The 19,678-nt window shown below is 42.7% G+C and overlaps 1 protein-coding gene across 3 annotated transcripts in view; it reads right to left on the minus strand.

Annotated features, from left to right (window-relative positions):
- PAK1 (p21 (RAC1) activated kinase 1) overlaps positions 1–19,678 on the minus strand; it is a 145,679-nt gene that overhangs the window by 63,354 nt on the left and 62,647 nt on the right. For 2 of the 3 annotated variants that reach the window (XM_053670806.1, XM_037138569.2), the window contains exon 1: positions 16,893–17,104. The exons of the other annotated variant lie outside the window; for it this stretch is intronic. The gene's annotated coding sequence lies outside the window, so the exon portion shown is untranslated. Of the gene's footprint in view, positions 1–16,892; positions 17,105–19,678 lie in introns of those variants that run through there. 3 annotated transcript variants of the gene reach the window in all.

A 19,678-nucleotide genomic window follows, 5' to 3' on the forward strand; every position in this document is an offset into this window, starting at 1 on the left:
GTATCTGGCTCACAGTAGATTCAATAGTATTTTAATTAACCAAAAGTTTGCACGGGGATATATATTTGCCCTTAAGGGGTTTAGTACAGATGAAATTTTAAGGTTTTTCCCAATCTGACACTGACTCACCTTATAAACGAAGGCACCACACTTGGACACAACTTACAGTCAAACCACACCTCAAAAATCTCTGTTCTCCTGAATTTGCCAAATAGTCTCTTACCCTCCTCTTAACCCCTCCATACTTCTGGGTCGATGATTTCTCCTACCTCTGAACAGTAAAAATCTTACTCATCTTTCAAGGTCAAGTTCAAACCATCACTTTGTATAATTCATTTTGACATCCCTCCGGCAAACCAACCACTCCTTGTCTTTTTGAGCAAAAGAAATCAAGTAAGCAAGGACAATCTTCTTAATCTAAATTAACTATCTGGGTGGTGTGCCTTTTATCCATTTCTTCCAGTTTCACTTTGCAGATCTGCTTTTGCTGTCCCTACCAGCCCCAGCTCACATCCCTCAGCTCCCCCAAACAGAACTTCGACAGGCTCAGTTCTCAAGTATACTTTCCCATTCCGAACGCCAGTTCCAAAATTATACTCTGCAGCCACCTGATACCCTAAGCGGGCCTTTCCTTGCCTCTTCAGCCAACAGCCCTCTGAATGTAACTCGCTTTCAGGACCACAGCCCAGGGCTGTGCCAAAAAAGGCTTCCTCTGACTTTCTAATACAGCTTTTCTCCATTTCTCAGTTCTTTCACCATGCTCGGGGAATTCTTGGTGGTAGATCTCCACTTTCAAAAAGATTCCAGGTGACTTAAAGCATGAAATCTGCTGTTGGAATACAACGTTTGACCCCTCTACACCATATTCCAGCCTAGGTCAGTCATCCAGCCTGTTCTTGAAAACCTGCAGAGGCAGGCATTTCGCAGTCTCCCAAGTCAGCCTATTCTACCTTTGGCCACCTCGGTCAGACAGTTCATACTTAACGTTAAGTTCGACCTATCTTTCACTGCATTGTAATGACTTGTTTACACATTTGCTTCCCCTAATATTGCCCCCACCCCTCTGGCCAGACTTAGACTGTGAACTCCTCAGAAACAAAGTTCAGTCTTATTTATGTTTCCCCAATACCTGGCCTGGCAAAGAAGAGGTAATCAATAAAGATTTGTTGGACAGATGAACAAATAAAAGAACAAGTGAACAAATAAACAAATAAAAACTACTTCTATCACTTAGTCCTAAATCTTATCTATCAGGGCTATTCAAAAAAAGATTATTCCCCTTCCCTAGACAGAACTTTAGATACTTGAAACTATCTTGCAAGACCCCCAGAATGGAAGGGATTAAGATGTACAAATTGCCAGTCATAAAAACAGTCATAGGGATGCAAAGTACAGCATAGGGAATATAGTCAATAAGACTGTAATAACTCTATACAGTGTCAGATGGGCACTAAACTTATGAGGCTGACCACTTTGTAAGTTGTTTGGTCACTATGTTGTATACCTCAAACTAGTATAATATTGTATGTCAACTGTAATTGAAACTTTAATTTTAAAAATTAAAAAAATTAAGTGAAAGGAAAAAAAGACATCCCTCTCCATCTATTTTCTCAATGGTAAACTTGCCAGTACCTTCAACTACACCCACAGAACACAATTCTGTGCCTTCCTCAGCCTCCCTCTGAGCTCGCCTGGCCTTGACGTTTCCACACTGCTTCCCGGGCTTGCCTGTGGAGCCCTCCGACCCTCCCTTTCCCACGGCTTCCCCACAGGTTCCATTCCCTTTACAAGTACTTCACGGATCCCCTCACTGTTCACTCTGTGCACTTATATGGAGCACAATACTTAGCACATTTTAGAACTTTCACTAGTTTAAACCTTGTTTACAAGGGGAAAAAGTCTAAAACATCAATCTCGAGAGGGGAAGGAAGAAACACACAGAACTCTTGAGTAAGTAGACAACACGCATCTTACATTGTCTAGGGGTCTCTGCAGGCCGAAGCTCTGGGAGAAGGACAAGCCGATGACTTCAGACATGCTGTGGTACACGGCCAGGCCTGAGGCCAACATTTGGAATGATAGTCGTCTATCTGTCCTAGACAACAAACTAATGTGACAGAGAGAAAGAAAGACTGACCAGGTTGGTACCAATGCCCCAGAGGCTCAGGGAGCCTAATGATGTATAGCGACCAGTTATACTGAAGTATTAATTATGAATCAACTTAATAGCTCTATAATAAAGGCAGGATCACTGTGAGGTTTCAAAAGGGCCACTGGTAGGGCAATATAGCAAAAAGATGACTGGAGTTAAAATCAGGAGACCTCAGTTTAATTTCTGGCTCTGTTATCTACAAGCTATAAAGTCCCTTCATCCATGAGCTACAATTTGTTCCCCACTATGCGGTCTCTAGACAGATACTGGTCAAAAGGCAACCAACGAGGGGAAGAATTTAAGTCTCTTTTACTGTAAAAAGCATAAAGGTACAGTGCTAGAGTAGAAAAAAGGAAAAGAAAACACTTTTCAAGCAGCCACTATGTGTAAGGGACTTTACAAACTGAAATGAACTACCAGGGGTTCAGGGAAGGAGTGTGCTCACCAACAGCTACTTCTTCCCGCTTTATCGCATCTGGATCCCACAGCCACCAGCATAAAGCAGAGCCAAGATAATCACAGATTTTAAGATACACACAACATCAAAGCCAGAAGCAACCTAAGAGGTCATCTAATCTAACCCCCTCCTATCAACGCCTTCACATAACAGGAAGAGCTACTGAGGTCCAAAAAAATAGAAGAAAATTATCTCAGATCACATAGCAATGGAAAGTGGGGATTACAACCTGTGCCTTCAGTTCCTCTGCCTTTTCCAACGTGTATCTGAGGTAATTCTAGCCCCTTGGTACTTTTTCTGACCTAAATTCTGCTACTTCTGATTTACATTTAGCTAGGTCAGATCCAGGCAATAGCAAATTACACAAATATATAAACATTTTCAGCTGGACTTGATTGATATTTACTAAATTTCTGCCATGAGCTAAGCAACACACAAGATAAATGAATTCTTGGTCCTCAAATTAGCCATATAAAAGTCACATATACCTTTTGCTGCAGTTATACTTTCTTCATTCAAGTATAATTCAAATCAATGAATTTTTACTAAGTACTTTTTACATGTAAGGTGCTATGCTAGAAACCAGGGATTTGTTGATACACAAATGAATAAAAGACGATCTCAAGTCCAGGGGTTCTTACAGTCTAGAAGGCAGGATGACAGGACCTAAAAGACCACAACGCCAGGCTACTTGTCAACAGTGCTGGAGCACAGTACGAGCACTAAAATGTCAGAAGACACAGAAAGGGAAAATGATATTGAATTAAGGTGTCCGATAAGGCTTCGTAAGAAGAGGTGGTCTTAAGAGTAGGGGCTTAAAGAATAAACAGGTCAGACAAGTGGTCTTTGACTCTTGACTGTAAGAATCCCCATTAACTTTTTAAAACACTAGCTGGAGCACTTGGGGGACATATACTAATATCTGCTATTTACTTTGAAATGCATTCTTTAAGTGAAATTGATGAATGGATGAACATAGGGATGTGATGTAACATACATGTCAATACATAATATATAATGGATATAATAAAAAAGTATATGACAATGCTTATGGTAGAAGAATCTAGGTGGTGGTTATACAGGTATTCGCCACAAAATTCTCTGAACGTTCTACACGTCTGAAAATTTTCCTAATAAAAAGTCTGACTTAGGCTCTGGTTTAATTAGTCTGGGATAGGCTCAGGCATTGATATAGTACCTGGACCACAGAAAACAGGCAAACAAACAATAAATGATTTTGATGGAGAGTGATGATTGCAAGTGCGGCCCAGACCACAGGAATAACCTAAGTGTGAGGGTACAGCATGTTAGAAGGCAACACGAAGATGAAAAAGTGGGACGCGGGGATCACACAGGGTCTTTTATGTTCTGTACACATACGGCACTTTCAGTCAAAAAAAGAGTCCCTTCTCATCAGTTCTGGATCTGTGCAATGAATGTCTCATGTTAAAAATAAAAGATGACACTGTTGACTTTTTTAAAGGTTGTAGAGAGATGACAATGAAAAAAGAGGGGCTGCCTGAGGGAAGGGACCAGCTGCTGCCGTCCGTCCGCAGCGAGCGCGCCGGGGTGCCTGGAGCTCACGCGATGCGCCTTGTGGAGTATGGGAGACTCCTGGAAACTGCCTAAGAGACTTGCTGAAATGATCAAAAATGGTTTCCCCAGAGAACCTTCTGGAAAAACTATCTTTACAAATAGGATTTCTACCATCATTTGGGGCTGATAGTTGAATAACTGCTAACATTAGATCACATATTGGAATTTACAGAAAACTTGGAAATCTATTCAACTGCTATCAATTTTCTCATTCATTCGTGCAAATATTTATTTATCACCGCCCACTATTTGCTAGGCTGTGCTGCGTACTGAGTATAAAACAGTGAGCCAGGCAGAAGAAACAAAATGTCAGAGATGTTGCCAGTCACCCAGGGACACAGGGCTAGTAGGCTAGTCGGCAACCGAGGCAGGCACCTGACATGAAGTCTGTATCGAAGACTACCTCCCTTTCCACTACAACACCCTGTTCACTCTAGAGGCAAAGGAATGAACTAGATAACCTTTAATAACCCCTTGGCCCATTATTTAAAATGAAGAAGGGAACAAGGAACAAGAAGAAATAAAATTCCATATATTAATCACAGTTCCAAACAACTTGGAGCAGCTGAGACTGGCATGACCTGCACTCCTCCCCCCCACCCAAGGACTGGGGAGTACTGCATGCCCTTGACACCTAGTTATGAGAATCTGATCTTTAATTAAATTGTGCCAGGAGGTTTTCTTTGGCAGAGGCCTAGAATGCTGCACTCTTGAATTTGCTGAGGGATGTCCTTCTGACATATCAAAGCCATTCCCACTCTGCAGCCTCCAGACACTTGCTCCGGTTTGGCAACAAGAAAGCAACTGCTGAGGTAGCAGGGAGGAAAACTGGAGGCTGTTTCTGGGCTGTTAGGAAAGCTACTTTAATTTCTAACCCTCTGTTTCCTCTTGGTAAAAAACAGATTAGTCCATCTACTTACAGAGTTACCATGAGAATTTAAAAACCTACAGAAAAGCATCTAGTATGCTATCTGGTGCAAAATGAATATCCAATAAATATGTGTTCACAGCCCCCACTCATCTTTCCAGTTTTTCTCTTCTACTCTCTAAACTTGTCATTCCATCTCAATATGCTTTCATGGCCCTGCCTTTGCCCACACTGTTCTCTCTGCCTAAAATGTCCCAACTTGTCTGCCAAGCAAAGTCCTACTCATTCTTCAATACCCAGCTTGACTCACTTCCTCTATGAAAACCTTCACGAAGCCCCCCTACACAAACCTTCCCCCCAATTAATAATAGCATTCTCTAAATACTTCTATGCAGCAATTATCATATTTCATATTAACCTCACCAGACCATGAACAACTCAAGGAACAAAACTGAATCTGATTAAACCTCTATGTCCCAGAGTCCCACCCAGCACAGACCTGGTAACAGTAAAGGTTCACTGACTAAGGCAACCTGTTTAGAGGGGAGAGAAAAACAGGAGCTGGAAGAATTTTGAAAAAAAAATCAGTTCCTAAACTTTATTTTATATTTGGGAACCTTAAACCCATAAGGGGATGCAATTTATCTAAGATCACTGAATGAAAGAATGAGAAGGAGCCCCGGCTGGTGTGGCTCAGTGAATTGAGTGCCAGACTACAAAGCAGAGAGTCACTGGTTCAATTCCCAGTCAGGACACATGCCTGGGTTGCAGGCCAGATTCCCTGGTGCTGGGAGCACAAGAAGCAACCACACATTTTTGTTTCTCTTCCTTTCTTTCTCCCTCCCTTCCCCTCTGTCTAAAAATAAATAAATTAAATCTTTGAAAAAAAAAAGAATGAGAAGGACATAGCTAGCTAGCCCGATAGTTCTGATTCTCTTAGAAACACTCTTTCTGCACTAATTATCTGAGACAGAATGAACAGAGCCTGTACCTGGCATGCTTCCTGCGTTTGGAGAGGTACGAGAGGCAGCAAAGTAAAATAGAACAGGTAGAAAGGCTTTTTTTAAAATTTTTATTTTAATTATTGTTCAAGTACAGTTTTCTGCCTTTTACCCCCATCCCAGCCCATCCCCCAGCCCTCCCCACCTCCCTCCTGTTTCCACCCCCCTTCTTGCTATTGTCCATGTGTCTGTTATACCTGTTCCTGCAAACCCTTCCCCTTTTTTCCTGAAATTCCCTCCCCTCTGGTCACTGTCAGCCTATTCTCTATTTCAGTGTCTTTAGTTATATTTTGCTTGTTTTGTTGATTAGACAGAAAGGTTTGATGTCAGGCTTAATTCACCTGCTGGCCCGTACCTTCATACTCTCCTCCCCCCACCAATCCTGCCTGCACATCTTCCTCATTCTTACCACCCGTGCAGTCACTGGAGTTACTTGCAGGAACCAGTACCAAAGGTCTTATAATCCTGTCCTTACCATCTTGGGAAATTCCTGACCACAGCTGAGCTATTCCCAACAGTAAGCTTCAAACCTCTAGACCCCCAATGAATGGCTTGAACTCAGAAAATCAACACCTGAAAAAAAACCCTGAAGCTCATACAATCTGAGAGCTGGAAGGAACCGATACAGCAGTCTGGATCAATCTTTCAAGAAACGCTGGAATTTATTCTGCTGTCTCCTAGATGGATAATCTTCCAGAAAATCTCTGCCTGAACATATCCTGTGATTTCCCACACTGCTGCATGCTGCCTCAAAGGAATATTCTTGGAAGTATTAAGAACCACAGTATGACAATGGACTGCCCTTTCCTCTAAAAGATATTGGATATTGGCTTGATTAAGCCAATCAAGCTTCCAGTGTCCACTTACTTCAGTCACCCTTGATCACCCAAACCCCCATCTCCAACCTTGCTGAATGACCTCTACTCTGACCAAACTTTTCACCCCTTTCCAACTCTGGACCTTTAACTATTTTCCTTTGGGACTTCCCATTTGTCATAGGCCAACTCCCCTTGCTTCCTTGCCTTAAAAGAAACCCAGTTATCTGTCACCTGAAGAAGAGTCCTCTCTAGCAGCCCTCTCAACTGGACGCTGTGTTCACTCTCCTACCCAACCTATCAGCGCTGTCCTTAATTTTCAGTGCCATTTCTGAAAACCATTTCTTTCTGTTCCTCTCGTAAAACATCTCTATTCCTTTAGTAACCTCCACTGGCTGCTACCATCCTTTCTCGCTATCTAATAGCGAGTGGCGACCTTTCCTGGTCACCCCACTCAGAGGCTTTAGTTCTGAGGTCAGTCTTCTGTACACCAAATAACCATTCTCATGACTTCCACAGCCACAGTGACGACCTTCCGACACTGGTCGCTTCACCTGCTGATCTCCAGTCCAAATTAACCAATACTCCCATGATTACACCCTGGACCTTATGACCAAAATGTGCATCAGCTCCAATATCTGGAATGAATCAAAAATACTCCAAACATAACCTCCTATTCACTCAGCTCACTTACTCAAGAACTTCCACTACAACTCTTAGATTTCATTTTGAGCTCTGATCCTCTATCCATTAGTCCCCCCTGCCTTCACTTCTCTTTTTCCCTAGCCATCATCTATCAAAATCACTACAAACAAAAAACCATCAATCGTCTAAAACTCGATCACAAAAACAAAAAGAACATTAATCAAAAATGGGCAAAGGACCTGAATAGACATTTCTCAAAAAAAGACATACAAATAAATGGCCAATAAGCAACTAAGATGTTCAACATGACGGATCAACAGGGAAAGGCAAGTCAAAACTATGATGAGATACCACCTCACATCCATGAGGATGCTGCCATCAGAAAACAGAAAACAACAGGTGTTGGTGAGGATGTGGAGACACTGGAACCCTGCGCACTGCTGTGGGGAATAAGGTGATAAAGCCACTGTGGAAAACAGTATAGCACTTCCCTTAAAAAATTAAAAGTAGAATTACCATATGATTCAGCAATTCCATTTCTGAGTATATATCCAAAAGAACCAAAAGTTGGGTCTCAAAGACATGTTTTTATACCCATGTTCATAGCACTATTATTCACAATAGCTAAAATGTAGATGTAATCCAAGTGTCCATTGACAGATGAATGCATAAGCAATTTGTGATATATAGATAGATAGATAGATAGATAGATATGCAATATTATTCAGAAAAGAAAGGAAATTCTGCAATATGCGATGACGTGAATAAAACTTGAAGGCATTATGCTAAATGAAATAAGCCAGTCACAAAAATGGTAAACAATGTACAATTCCATTTATATGAGATATTTAAATTAGTCAAAACCACAGAGACAGAAACTATAATGGTGGATGACAGGAACTGGGGAAGGGGTGACTGGGGAGGCAATGTTTAGTAGGTATACAGTTCCAGTTTTACAAGATGAAGAGGTATGGGGACAGATGGTGGACGGTGATAGTTGTACAACAATGTGAATATATTCAATATCACTGAACTGTAAACTTTAAAATACTGAAGATAATCTATTTATTTTATATGTATTTTACGACAATAAAAAAGGACAATTAGAAGTTACTGTATAATAAGTACACTGCAACGTGCAAAAGTTCACAATGGCATCAACAGTCATATTAGAGTAGGAGCCTGTTAATGCCGGGCTAGAGACCAGTGAACTAAAAATTAAGATACTAACTATGGGCCATGGATAACCAACTCTCAGTAAAATCTGTAGGATACTAAGATGGCTTACTTCAACAAATCTGATCAATCAACCTAAACAAATCTGATTTTTTAAAATCACCCTCTTGCCTTCTCTCCCTTTCCAAAATGCAGTTGGCAAAATTCCAGCTTTGGGATAGTTGAAATCAGCTCTCTACCAACTGTCTCTATACTGAAGCTGCTGAATGTCCTAAAGGACATGACCTGTTTTACTACCTCCACTTGAAAATTATGATACCTCCCTACATATGATTATCTTACCTCAAATGGTCATTCAACTGGATGTTCCACTCACCCTTTAGCTGATTAGATTACCTTCAACGAGAAAATAGAAATCTTTGCAAGAGAACTCCATATCCCCACCCTCAAATCTGTATGCTTCCCTATACCTGCACCATCCAGTTATAGTAAAGAAGGTGTCCCATCAGAAGCCATTCTTCCTACTCCTTCACTTGTACTCTCACCTGGATGCTATCCTCTTTCAGCTCCATCAATATTTTCCTTCTCTCTCTCTCTTCTCCTCTATCTCTCTCTCATTCCACTTACATGAGGTACTTACAGTAGTCAAAATCATAAATACAGAAAATATAATGGTGGCTGACAGGGGCTGAATATATCTGTTAGATATATTCAGTCATTCAACAAACATTTGTTGAGACAAATATTTTGAAGGTAGAGCCAAATGCCTTATTTAGAGACTGGATAGATATACAGTGTGAGAAAAAAGAAAAAAATCGAGCTTATCCCTAAATTTTTGGCCTGACCTGAGAACACTGGGTGAATATAAACATTCTATAGTGTCTCCTATTCAACACACACACACACACACACACACACACACACACACACACACACTATGCTTTATACCCACATCCTCCTCCAAACACTATTTATTTTTCTTTGTTCCCTTTTATAGCGAAGCTTCTCAAAAGAATTGTCTACTTACACTATTTCCACTTCCTCCCCTTCTGTTTGCCAACTAACACCCTACTATTTCACCTAAGTAGTTATGTCAAGACTACCAATCATCTCCATGTCACCAAATCATATGGTCACTATTCTGTCCTCACCTTACTCAATCTCTCAGCAACATTCAATGTAACTAATCTCCTTTCTTTTTCAAATGCTCTACTTTTTTGGCTTTGGGGGACATACATTCACCTGACCCTCCTTCTATTTTTCTGTAGAAGGCTCTTCCTTTGTAGGCCCTTCCTTCACCAGCTATCTTCCATACGTCCAAGGCCAGGAACCTCCATTCCTTATGGAGGAGGTACACTACACTCACCCCCAAATGATCCCATTCATCCCATGGCTCTATTATCTATATGTTGATGATGCCCAAGTTTCTATCTCTAGCCCAAAAGCTCTCTTTCAGATTAAAAATGATCTGTTACACAATTCCACCTGTACTTCTCAAAACTACCTTAAACCTAACATGAACAAATGGAACTCCTCTTGCTTTTCACAGCATCTAGAATTTTAATTCTATTTACTTACAATATGCCTTCCTAAATAAACAGTAAGTCTGTTGTGTTTACCAATGTACACCAAGCCACTAAATGGGGCTTGGCAAAAGTACACACCAAGTAGACACCAAGATTTACTAGAGACTGTGGTTGCTCTCAAAATACTCACGTACCAACGGGAGAAGAAGATACAGAAACCACAGTGATAGTACAACATGGTAAGTGCCACTATGAGTGGAGAAAGGAAGACCGTGAGTGCTGCATGAATCCAAAACAGGGGCCCTTAGTACCCTACAAGTGAGGAAAAACTTTCTTAAGAAGGTGACCTCAGAGTTTATTTTTATGAGATAAGAATAAGTACAGCTGTTAAGTGCCTACTATGTATATCTTTCTTTTTTTATAGAATTATTTTTAAGCTTTATTGTAGCTCTCCAAGGTAGGTATAAATATCTCTCATTTGATATGTAAAGCTTAGAAAGATTAAAAACCAAACTTCCGATCAAGATGGCAGTGTAGGTAAGCACAGCTCACCTCCTCGCACAACCACATCGAAATTACAACTAAACTACAGAACAACCATCATACAGAACCATCAGAAATTGAGCTGAATGGAAGTCCTACAACTACAGAATTAAAGAAGAAATTACACTGTGACTGGTAGGAGAGGCAGAGAACAGCTAGTCCCACACTAACATGCAGTAGATAAAAATCAGAAGAAATATCTAAGGAGCAAAGGGTCCCAGCCCCACACCAGGCCCCTCGGCCCAGGGTTCTAGTGCCAGGAAGGTAAGTCACCATATCTTCTGGCTGTAAAAATCGATGCCAGATTCCCAGGCAGTTCCTCTTATAAGGCCTACTCAGTGACTTACTCAGACTCATTCCCTCTTAGCGCCAGTATCAGGGCAGCAGCTCAAAGGGCACCAGACATGTGGGGAGGAAATTAACTGTCCAGCATCAGGGAAAGACCTGGGGGGCAACCTTCTCCCAGACAGAAGTGTTGGCAGAGGCCACTGTTCCTTTTCTGAGCCCTCCCCACCAACACAGCCACAGAGCAAGCAGGAAGGCACCATATCCGAGAATCCATCGACCTGGCTCACACTGTTTGCCCCACCCTTGTGATTCCATGAGGCACTACCCCACCCATTTTTTGGACCCACCCAAGCCATTTCCAGTGGCTTTTCCATACAAATGGCTTGTCTTGGCCCATTCTTCAGATTTTCCTAAATTATCTCAAACAAGCAGCATCTGGCCTCAGCAAGCCCCATACCTCTTGCAAAGTTTCCCCAAGCCCAGCACTAGCAGCAGCTAGCCTTGGTTCACAGCTTGGCCTCGACTGGGTACTTCCAAGGCCAGCACAAGCAACGGCCATCTACAGATCACTTTGTAGTTTTAGCTGTGTGACCCCAAACAGAACACAGGCAGTGGCTGATCTTGGATATGCCAACAGCAATCAAAGCTCAACTACAACAGGAAGGTGAACACAGCCTACATAGTGGGTGCACCTTGAGTACCCAGCTTGGGTGATAGGGAAGGCTGTGCCACTGGACCCTATAGAATACCTATTACATTGGGCCACACTACCAAGCCTGGGAGATATAGCAGCTCTACCTAATACATAGAAACAAGTACAGAGAGGCTGTCAAAATGAGGACACAAAGAAACATGGCCCAAATGAAAGACCAGAACAAAATTTCAGAAAAGGAGCCAAACAAAATGAAAATAAGCAAGCAACTAGATGCAGAGTTCAAAACACTCGTTATTAGGATGCTCAGCGAACTTAGTAAAAACTTCAACATTATAAAAAAAGGGCATGGAAATCATAAAAAAAAAGAAACAAAGGATACACTAATTAAAATAAAGAACAATTTACAGGGAATCAACAGTATAGTGGATGAAGGTGAGAATCAAATCAGCAATTTGGAATATAAGAAAGAAAAAAAATACCCAATCAGAATGGCAAGAAGGAAAAAAGAGTTCAAAAAAATGATATTAGTATAAGGAGCCTCTGGGACAACTTCAAACATACAAATATTTGTGTCATGGGGGGTGCTAGATAGAAAAGAAAGAAAGAAATTGGGTTTATTTGAAACAATAATGATAAAAAATGCCCCTAACTCAGTGAAGGAAATAGACATACAAGACCAGAAAGTTCAGAGTCCCAAACAAGATGAACCTAAAGAGGCCCACTCCAAGACACATCATAATGAAAATGCCTAGCCTACCTCCATCTGGTCTCTGGACTCTCCCACCCACCCAAAATGGAATTTTGAAAAGTTGGAGGGGTGCCCTGACCAGTGTGGCTCAGTTGGTTGTGTGGCATCTAGCAAAGCAAGGGGTTGCCAGTTCAAGTCCCACTAAGGGCACATGCCTGGGCTGCAGGTTCAGTCCTCATTTAGGGCACATACTAGTGGTAACTGATTGATGTTTCTCTCTCACATTGACATTTCTCTCCCTCTCTTTCTCCCTCCCTTCCCCTCTCTCTAAAGATAAATAAATAAAATCACTTTTTAAAGAAAATTGAAGGATCAAGGGAGTGGGGGGTGAAGAAGGTTAAAGACAAAGAGAGAATCTTAAAAGAAGCAACAAAGAAGCAGTTAGTTACCTACAAGGGAGCTCCCATAAGACTGTCAGCGGACTTCTCAAAAGAAACTTTGCAAGCCGGAAGGGATTAGCAAGGAATTAATATTCAGAGTAATAATAAGCAAGGACCTACAACCAAGATAACTTTACCCAGCAAAGCTATTACTTAGAATTGAAGGCCAGATAAAGAGCTTCCCAGACAAGAAAAAGCTAAAAGAGTATATCATCACCAAACCAACACTGTATGAAATGTTAAAGGGTCTTCTTGAAGAAGACAAAGAAGGAGGAGGAGAAGGAGAACAACAACAACAAAAATATGAATAATAAAGGGCAGCAAATACATATCTATCAACAACTGAATCTAAAAAACAAAATAAACAAATGGAACAGAAACAGAATGATGACGGTTGCCAGATGGGAAGGGGGTCAGGGGAATAGGCAAAAAAGGTGAAAGGATTAAGAAGTACAAATTGCTAGTTACAGAATAGTCACGGGGGCATAAAGCACAGCACAGGAAACAGAGTAGGCAAAGAACACATATGCATGACCCAAGGGCATGGACAACGGTGTGGGGACTGCCTAAGGGAGTGGGGGAGGCTAGGGAGAGAGAGGCAACTGGAGAAAAATTGGGACAACTCTAATAACATAATCAATAAAACATAATTAAAACAAATAAATACTTACATCTTCAAAAAAAGAAAGATTAAAAACCAGATAGCAAGTAAGTGGTAGAACCGGAATCTGAATTGAGGTCAGTCTGTTTTTAAATTCCTCCCCCTGCATTTTTTTTTTCCTATATCACAAGGCATCACTAGAAACGATACCTTTTATACTTGCCACCTACTATTTAACTTTAAACAAATCACTATACCTCCTGACTTCAGTTTTCAGCACGGGGTCCAATTACCAGTCTCCAAATCATTTTCTTTCTACACTCCTCCTTTTCCTTTATTATTAAGGATTGAGGCTCAGTTTTAGTCAGTGAGCAACCCTGGGCACTTCCTTCAGGTTACAGCATCTAAGCATTTTTTATAGCTAAACATGCATTCAGGAACAACGACAGTAACATCTGTACACAGCACTTTACAGTCTACAAAGCAGTTTTACACATTTAGTATTTCACTTGACCTTCACCAATCCTATGAGCTGTTAAACCCCTATATCACAGAGGCCAATGAGAGTAAAATGCCTAGCCTACCCCCATCTGGTCTCTGGACTCTACCACCCACCCAAAATGGAATTTTGAAAAGTTGGAGGGGTGCCCTGACCAGTATGGCTCAGTTGGTTGTGTGGCATCTAGCAAAGCAAGGGGTTGCCAGTTTAAGTCCCGGTAAGGGCACATGCCTGGGCTGCAGGTTCAGTCCTCATTTAGGGCACATACTAGAGGTAACTGATCAATGTTTCTCTCTCACATCAACGTTTCTCTCCCTCTCTTTCTCCCTCCCTTCCCCTCTCTCTAAAGATAAATAAATAAAATCACTTTCTAAAGAAAAATGAAGGATCAAGGGAGTGGGGAGTGAAGAAGGTAGAAGGAGAGGAAGAGAGCAAATGACTCATGGAGGGAGTTTAGCACAGAGTCACCCAAATGGCTAAGAGAGAGGAGAAGTTAACAGGGACCACGTCTCTCTCCCCTCCAAGGTAATGAGTGTTACCTTGGCATGGCACGGCGACTCAGAGAAAACTGTTCTTTTTTCTTCTCAGCATGACCTAGGGTCTAACCCCACAGGCAGGCAGAAAGAGAATGTAAGAAAACTCTATGCACACTATGTGCACACACAGGGCCAGAAGATGACATGGCAGAAGAGACTAGATATCACCTTTAAAGAAGACCTGAGCTTAGGACCCAGCTCTGTCACTGACTTGATGGATCAAAGGCCCCCTCTGTGCTATCTCAGCCCCTTGGGCTGCTCTTATTTCACATATATTTATCACTCGAGGTTACAGATGCCCATACTCCTTGACCTGTACTAGAAGGCAGCAACTGAGTCCAACTTCCACTTTTGTTGCCCCAGCACCTGGCACCATAACTAATATAGAAAAGATGGTTCAGAGAATGTCTGATGATGTTCGGACGCTATATTCAAAACTTTTTGTATAGAAACACATTGTACATGCTCGTCTAGACAGTAAGTACCAGGAAAACTACAATCTCCTCTTATCTCTGCTTTCCCTCTCATTCTCTTACTTTGAGGATACGGCTCAAAGTTTGCTGAGCAGAAACAAACAGTTCAAAAGCCAGCCTTCAAAGGGAAAGAGAATTCCTCTTTCCCACCACACCCACCTCTATCCCCAAATAACCCCTGTTTTGGCCAGGCCACTCTCTTCTTCAAAAGACTGCTGTTCTCGCTTAGAACTCCTCCTTTTCTCCCTCCACCTCATGCCTGCTATGCCCGTCTTCCCTGGCTCACACAAATTTACCTCTTTTCCTCCAGGTCAGCAACACCTCAGAGCTGCCAAAGCTCTTATTCCTCTCCTGGTCAGTCTCACCAGAATGGGAGCTCCTGCCCAGTGCCACTGGACACTCAGCCTCCTCCCTCTCTAGTCTTCGAGCTCCCCACATCCCATCTTACTCACTCCCCACGACCCGCTGCTGCCCACTGCCCTGCAGGACGAGGTGGGAGACACACGTGGGAAGAAAGATATATTGGCAGGCCCCAGAGCAAGGCAGAGAGGCAGTGAGACGAGAGACTGACACTGGGAGATGACAGAATGTGTAAGTGAAAGCCAAGGGAGTTAGGTGGGAAACAAAGAGTGTTTGGACCTCACAAACACCAAAGCAAAGGTCCCTACAACCAGGAACCCACTAATACTGAGAAAGCATAACAAAAATTTCTAAGAGGAAGTGAAGAAAGCCTAACCAAACAGGAGAAGGGCCAAAGAGCGGGAAGAAAAAATGAGCTATAGAGGGGAAGGGATAAAAAAGGGGAAGCATAGGGGGAGCAGAAAGAAGGGAGAAAGTGAGGGTGGGAGAAAAGGTAGGTGGAGGCAGGACAGAAAAAAAATTAGGAGTAGGAAATAGAAAAGTAGGGAGAGGAGGACAAGGAGGCGGAGTCACAGAAAAACTGGAGAGAGGGAGGAGGTACAAAATAATCCAGGTAGGTCAGTATCAGGTCTGACATGTATTTCTTGGTCTCAGATAATCAAAGAAAGATTATAGTGATTAAGACATTACACAGCCCAAGGTCTGTAATTAACTTGACAGAGTAAGAAGGGGGCTCCAGAGACAATAGTCTAGTTTTAAAACACCTTTATACCCGAATATCAAAAATTGGCCAGTTTGGAGAAAAGAAACATTAACATACCTTGACCTGCTTCTTTTCCTAATCTCACCTCCCTACCCCCGACATACCTACACTCAACACCAAAACAACCTGGATTCTCAGCCTCTGCTTTGCCCATAGAGCCACTGGATCCTGAGCAGACCAGCAGGATGCCATCCAAAAGGCTGGCTAGAAGACAGGATACCAAGGTCTGCTCCCTAAGTTCACCTGTCTCCTAACATTGAGGAGGACATCTCTGCAGCCCATTGAAGGACTTTAAACCAGCTCACCTTTTACCAAAAGGAAATTTGACAGCCTGGAAAAGTCAGTCACCAAGAGAATGTAAAGCCCTTCACTGAACAGACAAGGAAACTGAGGCCCACGGAGGCTACCTGAACAGGGCCGGCCCCCCAGGTTTCCTGTCCCAGTTTACTCCATCTCCTAACAGAGATCAGCCCACCATCCCAGCAGGCCACTACCTAAGCCAGGGCAGAGAAAAGTATCACCCGAGCCACCAAGCACAAGGGCGCTTGTAAGGGAGTGTGGTTCCTGAGGCAGAGCAGTTCCCCAAACACAGCTTCCCCTTCACACCCTTCCCTGGCCAGAGCTCTGATTCCAGTGTTGGCCTAACCCTGTGTGGGCTCTTCAGAGGCTCCCGCCCTCCACCCTTCTCTCATTTAGGCTCTCCTAAGGGAAGAGACCCACAATCTACCCGACCCTGCATCACCACTGCTCAGAAGCCAGCAGAGACCACCCTCCTCCCCAGCGACGCCTAGCCGGGCCTCCCGGAAATACCTGGTGGGGAAAGCCGGCCCCGGCATCTCTGGCCACTGTTTTTGCTGCACAGGCGTCCTCTCTTCTGCCCGGCCTGGCCACACAAAACCCTGGTTCTACCGGTGCCTCTTTACTCAGCCGGAGCAGTGCTCCTAGCAGCTCAGCCGCCCCAGCTCCTTGGTGCAGCACGCTCCCGCCCTCGCAGAGCGCAGTTAAGGCGCTGCTGCTTCGGGGTTGGCGAAGCAGAAGGGGCGGGGGAAGAAGGGAGGCAAGGAGGCGGGAGGAAGCGGCTTCTCCTTTCTGAGAAGTACTGAGGGCGGGGAGACGACTACCTTCCTACACTGGGCTATTCTTCCTCACCTAGTCTCGAAAAAGAGGTAATTTTTCATTTCGCCCAGGCTTTCCAGGGTTTATTAAGTGTCCTGCATGAGCCCCCAAGTCCAGGAAGAGAACCTCTGTACCTTAGTTTGTGCAACTGGGTCTGGGCTCCAGGACAACTAAGGTCGAACCTAAGATCCATCAGATTATTCTTCATTAAAAGAGATGCGCCCACCTTCCTTGCCTCCATGCACACACAAAGTTGTGAGTTCTAATTCTAATGCCCTGGGGGAAATGATGGTTGGACACTTATACTCGTTTTAAACAAAAAAAGCTCTCCCAGCAGTTACCATTTATTATTACTATTTTTTAATCTTCACCCAAGGATATGTTTATTGATTTTAGACAGAGAGGAAGAGGGGAAAGGGACAGAGAAAAAGAGAGAAATATCGATGCGAGAGGGAAATACCCATCTTCTGCCTCTCTTAACACCCAGATCCTTCCGGGAGGACATTCCAACCAACGGAGCCACGCAGCCAGGGCACGGTTACCATTTATTAAGCGTTATTGTGTTGCAGGTGCTTCGTGTCTATCCCACCACAATCTTAGGATGCAGGCACTCTACCACCAATTCACAAATGTGAAAACTGAGGCTCAGAACAATGTGGTTTCATACAAGAAGTATTTCTTAAGCACTATTATAAATTACACATTGTAATGGGCCCTGAGCTAAACAACACATTACAGGACATTTGCCAACACTGGTCCAGACCCCCTAAATGCCAGAAGTGCCCCTGAAAATTGAAACAATAAAAAAATACCACACATTTCCAAATGCCCCCTGGGAGGTAACATTACCTCACCAACTCCAGCTCTGTATCCTGCTCGTCATAAGAGGTAGGATAGAAGTCAGATTATGCAGGGTCTCTTTCTGGTCCTAAGTAGGAGTCTGAATCTTGTCCTGAATCTCAGCAATGCAAAGGCTTTGGAAGGTTTTAAGCAGAATGACAAGATCTAATTTATATTTTTATAAGATCACTAAATAAAAAAGAATAGAAGGGTGATAGAAACAAGAAAACAAGTTAGTAGATTCTTTTAGAACCCCAAGAGAAGATGGTAAGGATTTAGACTAATATATTGGAAGATGAGATAAAAAGAAACAAGCATATTCTAAAGATATAGCTTGGAAGAGGCAGCAGAACTTGCTGGAAAGACAGAGTATGAAAGGTGAGAGAGGACAGTGACTTCCCCAGGACTACATAGCTGGTAAATGGCTAAACGGTCGTGACTCTGGTCTGACTCCTAAGCCTATGCTGTACTTCTCTCTGCCATCTTAGTCAATTTTATATCACCTGCCACATCCCTCTCCTTACAGCCTAGCGCAGAGTAGGTAACCAGCATTGTGCCTGATCAATGATTCCCGTGTGCTAGAGAGAGGTTTTATGGTATTTAACCATTTTCCCTGAGAGATGTCTCTACCTCCATCCCAAATTAATCTAATTGCAGAAGGGTACAGGAGAAGAACTGTACTGAAAAGTCCTCCTCCAAGAGGACTGAAAGAGCTCTTCAATTAAGTGTCTTTCACCTTTCTCAGGCCCTGAGTACATGTACTATTCCAGCTACCAGAAGTCCCAAATATGGTGACGGAGACAGGGAATTTCTTGAAGACACCCACACTGTAGACAGAACTGCTCAATAACTCAGACCAGAGGGTCTGATGCACTATGCAAACTCAGCTTCAAAGTACTTTTTGAATGTTCTTTTGATCCCACACCCTGTCCTTTATCTCAATTTATACAGAATGAATGAGAGGCAGATAGAGTGCTCTGCCTTGGATATAGTTTTTCAAACTAATGATCAATAATCAGAACACCTGATCTTACCCAATTTCCCACCACATGGAGCATCCTCTTATAAATGGCTTTCCAGTCCCTGCCAGAACATATGCTGGGACATTTGCAATGAGCACCATAAGACGGTGTGCTTCCTAATATTCAGCCAGGTGCCTCTGTAAATTTCCAATTCTGCCTCCTGGAGTGCTCATAAAACATCCTCAGGACAAGTCATAATAAAGGCTTTCAGATACGTGTTTATGGTGACCTCTCAGCCCTATCCTTTTTCTCTTCTCCAAGATAAATACCCTCAGTTCTTTTAAACATTTGTTCATTCAACAACTAAGCATCTTGTACAAGCACTCCTTTAAGGAGTTTACTGTCTTGTTATGGTGGTCTTCAAATCAACGCGTGCATCAAAATTACCTGGAAAGGCTTAAAAATATATACTGAAGTCCTATCAGAGATTTTGACTCAACTGGTCTGGGATGTGGCCTAGACAATATATCTTTATAAATATAACTATAGCTACATAGATATGTATCAGAGGACTAATACTACTCAACTTCAATACTTACTATAAAGCTCCTGGTCAAAACAGTATGGTATGGGTGAAAGAACAGACAAATAGATCAATGGAACAGAAGAGAAGGCCTG

This window comes from Artibeus jamaicensis, unplaced genomic scaffold, assembly GCF_021234435.1.
Source record: "Artibeus jamaicensis isolate MK-2021 breed Jamaican fruit bat unplaced genomic scaffold, CSHL_Jam_final contig_64, whole genome shotgun sequence".
In the NCBI taxonomy this organism is placed as follows: Eukaryota; Metazoa; Chordata; class Mammalia; order Chiroptera; family Phyllostomidae; genus Artibeus; species Artibeus jamaicensis.